Source organism: Sitophilus oryzae, unplaced genomic scaffold, assembly GCF_002938485.1.
Source record: "Sitophilus oryzae breed Bouriz unplaced genomic scaffold, Soryzae_2.0 scaffold_1354_pilon_pilon, whole genome shotgun sequence".
Taxonomy (NCBI): Eukaryota; Metazoa; Arthropoda; class Insecta; order Coleoptera; family Curculionidae; genus Sitophilus; species Sitophilus oryzae.
In genome coordinates this window covers 39,436-46,400 of record NW_022146009.1, presented here as the reverse complement: position 1 = coordinate 46,400, position 6,965 = coordinate 39,436, and positions in this window count along the sequence as shown.

Genomic DNA, 6,965 nt, shown 5'->3' with positions numbered 1-6,965 from the left:
TCTTCTTTGTATGATAAGCAATTTATCGGCTACAAAAGTATGGAAATTATAGCTCGATAAGAAACAACCCGATGGATATAAATAAATTTGCTAGTTTGCATCGCGTATACGCGCTGAATATTACACGCAAAAAGATCCGTAGTGATGGGTTAAATGTAACGATATATGTAGCTTTATCGATACATATGTAACTATAGGTCGCACAACGCTCAATGGAACGAAATATACTGGGAATGACCAAGAAAGGCCCTAAAAGAATTAAATAGAGTGGATACTGATAAAGACCCAGATAGTAGATGTCATCCACAGAATCAAATAATCAAGTGGCAATGGACAGGACACCCGGCTAGAAGGACGGATCAGATGAACTACAAAATTACAGCATTGTACCACGAGGGAATTAAGACCTAGAGGAAGACCAAATTTGAGATGAGACCGTGATGTGACCGTGATATCACAACGCTCAATGGAATGAAATATACTGGGAATAACTAAGAAAGGCTCTAAAAGAACAGAGTGGATACGACAAAAGACCCAGGTAGATGTCATCCACAGAATCAAATACCCCAAGTGGCAATAAGTATCGAGTGGTAACGGCCTCATAGTGGTTCCAACGGCCTCAAGTGGTAACCTGGCAAGAAGGACGGATATGTGACAGATGGACCACAATAACCTACACCATAATTGGAAATGGTTGAATAATCTGAGAATGATGATGATGATATTATATATAGGCAGTATTTCATTCTTAACTTTTTTATTTTTCAGAAAAAAAAAAAAAAAAAAAAAAAATGTTAGTATATGACATAAATTAGATTGATTGACATATTCAATTGTTATTGGTCACTCTGTTTCACCGGAAATGACTACAACTTTTGATTTTTAAATGCCAATTCCCCGGCTTCTTTACTTTATTCGATAGAAAATGACATTCTGAATAGAATGACATATCATACGCCAACTTCGCTATTTCTCTTCCAACGAGTGTTATTTTTCTCTCAAATAAAATAAAAAAAAAAAAAAACGGAGGGTGCCATTTAAAAAATCAAAAGCTGTAGCCATTTCCGGTGAAACAGGAAGTAACCGAAAACAATTGAATACGTCAAATCAATCCTAATTTATGTTATATACCAACATACTCAAATCTCGCGTTTTTAACCAAAAAATAAAAGTTATAGGGTGAGCCACTTTTGAGACGCACCCATGTAGCAAAATAGCGGAAAAAAATAGCTAACTTATATATGTTGAATGCAATATTACTTTAGTAAAGTGTTACATTTATAACCCTATATAACGCTTATAACCCTAAGCGAACTCACCAAAGTATATGGTATCTAAAAATAATATGATTCGGCGAATATTGGCAAGGCTTTCTGAGACGAATTTGTCCTGGGATTAAAAATTGTCCCTTCCCTCTACTTTCAACCATCTCAAGCTATCTTTTTAACTTGAAAGGCAACTTCACCAGCTTTTGTCTGGTTATAGTCATCCGTTTTTTGGATTAATTTGCTTTATTTGGAATTTCTTCTAATGTGGTTTAGAAGACTGGTGCTGAAATGCAAGTATATTGTTTGCTGAAAGCGATTAAATGTGACCTGTGTTGTAATATATTCGCCAAAATTTACGGCATAATTATGAAAAAGGGAAAAATTATGAAAAAAATAAATTTCTTACAGTGTGTAAAAGCCTCCATAACAACAACAAGTCGAGATCCTTGATCACTGAACGATCCCTTCCTGACAAATACTGGAGTTAGGCAGGGATGTGTCTTAACTCCTATCCTATTCAACATATTAACGGCAGCGCTCTCTATTATAGTGGACAGCAAACTACAGGAAAGAGGAATGACTGTTAGGTTAGGAGTGTTAATTATTTAAAATGTCTTAGGACAAAATCACGTATAAAATTCATCACAGAACTTCAACACGCTGATGAAGCTAACACTTGCGCTTAATTTGCGCTCTAGTTGCAAAAACGTTAGAGCAATTATAAGAAATACTGAACACATATACATGGGCATACGATGCTTTGGGCGTCAAGCTGAACATCGATAAAACTAAAATCATGTGCACCCCCCGGAAAATTATAATAGTGTTATAAAAATCGGAGAAGAACTACTGGAATTAGTAGCTGACTTCAATTACCTCGGCAGTTTGATTTCGGAAAAGGCAAATATCGACTCTGAAATTCAGCACAGAATTAGCAGCTCCTCAAGAGCATTCTGAAAATTAAAAGACAGGGTTTCCTACAATCATAACGAGCACAAAAAAACGAAACTTGCAGTGTATCGAGCAATAATAATCCCCGTCATGTTATTGGAAGCGAAACTTGGCTACCGTACTGAGACAGTAATAATCTATTAGCAAAAAAACAATATGAGGGGGTCATTTTTTATATTATTGGATTTTTCAAAAGGGTGGAACTGGAGAATCACAAGAGATCTACAATAGATCTGCAAAGGCTGCAGTGGAACAGGCCGATTGCCACATAAAAAACCTAATCCAATCTAATCTGATCTAAGGATGATATCGGCATCTTATATTCAAAACATTTCATTACAAAATATCGATACCTTCGACCATCCCTGTCCGTCCGTTCCTCATCAATCATTATTGGTCGTGGAGTAATTACGTTCTCGTGAACGCCTCTCGATTCCTGCCCCGGCTCGTTGCGATTTTACGCCGCCAATTTTTATTAGCGATAGCTTATGGTTGCGCGCCTCGCAACCAACAACTGGCCGGTTATGGTCAGTCGTTACGAACGACGGACGACATTACGAAAGAACGCCGGCCGTCGGGAATTTTACGATGCCTCGACGGACACCTACCGTGATTTCGTATTTGACTTGTTTCGTACCGATAAAGTTCATTTTCAGATTATGTGCTTACTGTGGCTGAATTGTCGTCAAATTTTTCTAATATTTTCTTTTTTAATTCTTCTTCTTCTAATGCATGTCCATTAATAATATATGTTTGAGTCAACATTTTCACTTCTTCTGTATCCTGGCGGGAACTCCCAGTGACATACCAACAATGTACGAGTTATGATGAGGTTCACAAGAACCACTACACTTGTACAACTTTGAGAAAGACCTCACTGTAGTAATGAGCAATAAAAAGAATTGGAAGAGAGAAACGTTTGATCAGCATGTAAAAGACCTTACCATAACGTGGTATACTAATGCTTCCAAAACCAAAGCAGGGATAGAGATAGGATTATTTGGGCCGAAAGCTAAACACTCCGAACAAATGTGTTGCTATCGAAAGATGTGTATAATTTATCTTAGATAGGAACTATCTAAAACAGGATATAGCCATCTTATTCGATAGTCCATCAGTAACCATCAATTAGAAGTTGGTCAATGAATGCCTAGAGAAGCTGGACAAATTAGGAAAAGAAAATAAAGTACTCCTTAAATTAAAATCTTCGGATTGTCTCATCAACGATCACCTCAATAGATTAAAGCTAATAAACAACGGCGAATGCAGATTCTGTACGGAAAATGGGGAACACCAGAGCACATCATCACTGAGTGCACCGAGACGACAACCATTCGTACCATAAACTTTGGTACGACTGATATAGTATAACGACTGAAATATAATACGACTGAGAACTATCTTAAGATATCTTAGATAGAGAAGGTATCTTAAGGAGTCTGCGATACAGTCACATCTAGGAAGCCTCTATTTATTAATGGCAGTTGCTTTCAATGTTCATCCTTCCATACCATAAAGGAACACCAACCACACATCACATTTAATAAATCTTAGTCTTATGTTTAAGTCAAAATCGGAACAGATATAAATACTCTTTAAAATCTCAAGATGTGATTAATTTTCTTGTCTAATGTTCCAAGAATCAGACTCCTAAATACTTAATTTTAATTACTCTTTCTATGGGCCTGGTGTTAAATGTTATGTGGAGTTTCCAGACATATTTGAATTTCTGAAGATTACTAAAAATTTTCTTATATTGGTGTTGATATGTAAATAGTATTAATAATTCCCTTTAAATATGGAATCCTGTCCAAAAATGTTGGTTGTTTGACCATCGCTGAATGTGGGATTTTCAATTAGCCAACTAATTCAATTAACTATGTCTCAAAAACACAAACTTTATTAACTATTAATGACTAATTGGAGATTGGAGAGTACAGTCTCTAGTATAACAGGAAATAATAATCTATAACTACTTCATCTAAATAGCAATCAGTTTAATTGCCTGATCCTAGTCCTCTTAGTTACGGAGGCACAGAGCAAGATATCATAAATAACATAAACAAGGCCAGAATAACATTCGGAATGCTCAACAATATTTGGAGATTTAGACAGTACTCTCAACTTACTAAACTTAAGATTTTCAATTCGAATGTCAAGTCAGTATTGCTGTATGGTGCAGAGACCTGAAAAAAATTTCATCGCCATTAATTAACAAATTCCAAGTTTTCTTGTAGGAATATTCTGGCCAAATACTATCAGAAATGAGGATTTGTAGAGCTTAACTAACCCGGGGCAGGTGTATAACGAGATCAAACTTAGGAAATGGATGTGTATTGGTCACATTTTAAGGCGAAACGGCAACAACATCTCTGACAGAGCTATTGAGTGGAATCCACAAAGCAGTAGAATAACTGGTCGTCCAAGACATACATAGCAATGCACAATTAAAAAGGAGATCGAAGCTGTAAACCGATCATGGCGAAATGTCAAATCAATTGCCAACAACCGAACCCGCTGGAGAGCGTTTATTGAAGTCCTATTCTCCACGTAGCCGTTTAAGAGTAAAAAACAAAACGAAAATGAATTAGTCCTCTTAGTTAGCCATGTATTGATGAAAAGATCTGTGAAGAAAACCGAAATAATAGAATGAAGAATGAGTAAAAATAATTGGACAACAAAGAGTAGACTCAGAAATTTAAATAAATATATTCATGAAACATACTACAATAATTCTATGGATGTAATTGGACGGACAATAAACATATGGATATGGGATCTGGAAAAGAACTTTTCCAGTGACCTTTGATTATTTAATGGTAGTTGTGTCCTCCTAAGTGCGTCAATCTAAAATTATTAGGGGTATGACATTCAGCGCGATTGTATATTGAAGTTTCATTCCTTTCTGTCCATTGCCTATAGAATCTTGTACTGGTGTTTGTTCACTAGTTTGCTTTTGATTACTAGAGGATAAAATATACACAGACAACCAAAACCGAAAGGAGAGGTTTTACAGTTACTCCATCAAGAGTATATAGAATTCGCGAATGACAAAAACTTTGTAGGGAAGATTCTGATGAGAGGGTACACCTCATCACTGAGACGACAACCATTCGTGCCATAAACCTTGGTACGACTGATATCGGAGATGGAGAAATCTAAAACCGTCTCAGATCCTGGCTTTTGTCAAAGCCCTAAGACTGTAAGATGAATATATAACTCAAAAAAAGGGGACAAAAAAGATCTGTAAGGTCGCGGTGATTAACCCCTCTCTCATACATTCTACATTTTACCAAACAGACTCTGGTGGTTGATGAACATTATCTGTCTGATGTAGTAAATTATTAATAGTTTCTTTCTATATTCAACCCTCCGTCCTTTCAACCACCGACACAGAACTGATTAAGGGCCGTCAATCGTTTAATAGTTTTTCCCTTTGAACGTTTAATTCGACAGTCAGGGGCAGTTACACGGTGTCGGATGGCCTGTAATTATGTTAAAATATGACGTAATGGCCGCTTAAGACCGAGCAAACGTCGACCGGCCAACAGATGGTCGGGCATCGGCGGCAACGTTTTACGGTCGGGTTTTTAAAACAATGACGCGGCCGTTTGGACCCTCGTTGTCTGTGTACGTACGACGAGCCAGAGTGAGTTGGTATGATTAATTTTAATTCTGGGTTCTCGTTGGTCGAGCTGTTTGATTGTGTTGCGGCGAGCGGTGTGGTTTTGGAGATGTCAATTCTTTGACGTGATATCTGATATAATAAGGGGTTGGTTGATTACATTAAGTAAATATCTGATAATCAAAAAAGCTATTAGGAGAGGTAAGTTCGTAATGATTTGACTATAATGCTCTAAGAAATTGAACGTTGCAAGGTTATATGAGATGTTTTTAACTTTTAACTATTAAATTAATTCATACCTATTGGTGCAATTTTCCGTCATACGTTCAAATTTTGAGAAGCTCTTTAAAATTAGGTATCAACAAACACTGAACACTTCTTCTTTTTCGGGTTCCATCTCCTAATGGAGGTCAGAAATCATCATGGCAATTCTAACTTTGTTAACGGCTGCTCTGAATAACTGGTTTGAAGTCATTACAAACCATTCTCTCAAATTCTTGAGCCATGATGTTCTTCTTCTTCCTTGGCTCCTTCTGCCCTTTATCTTTCCTTCTATTATGTTCTGCAGCAGGGCATATTTAGGTCCTCTCATTATGTGTCCAAAGTATTCAAGTTTTCTGTTTTTAATGGTGTTAATCACCTCTTCGTCCTTCTGAATTTTGCGTCGCAGTTCTACATTTGTAACCTTGTCAGTCCATGCAATCCTCAGCATACGCCGATAACACCATCTTTCGAATGCCTCAAGCTTCTCTATTTCGGCCTTTTTAAGTGTCCAAGCCTCTGAACCATAGAGTAGAGTTGCAAATATGTAACCCCTTAGCATTCTTAATCTAAGCTTTAAGTTGATGTCTCCACTGCAGAGACATTTTTTGAGTTTTACAAAGGATGCTCTGGCTATTTCTATTCGAGCTTTTATTTCTGCTGATTGATCCAAGTTTTCAGGCAACTAATTGCCTAGATATTTATATTTTTGTACTCTCTCCATAGGTGTATATCATCTATTAGAACATTACTGGATATCTTCTCTCTTGAGAAGTAGTTGTTGAAGTTCTCACTGAACACTGAACAACAAAAAAATGTAATATACAAAATACCATGTGAATGTGAAGTTTATATTGCTG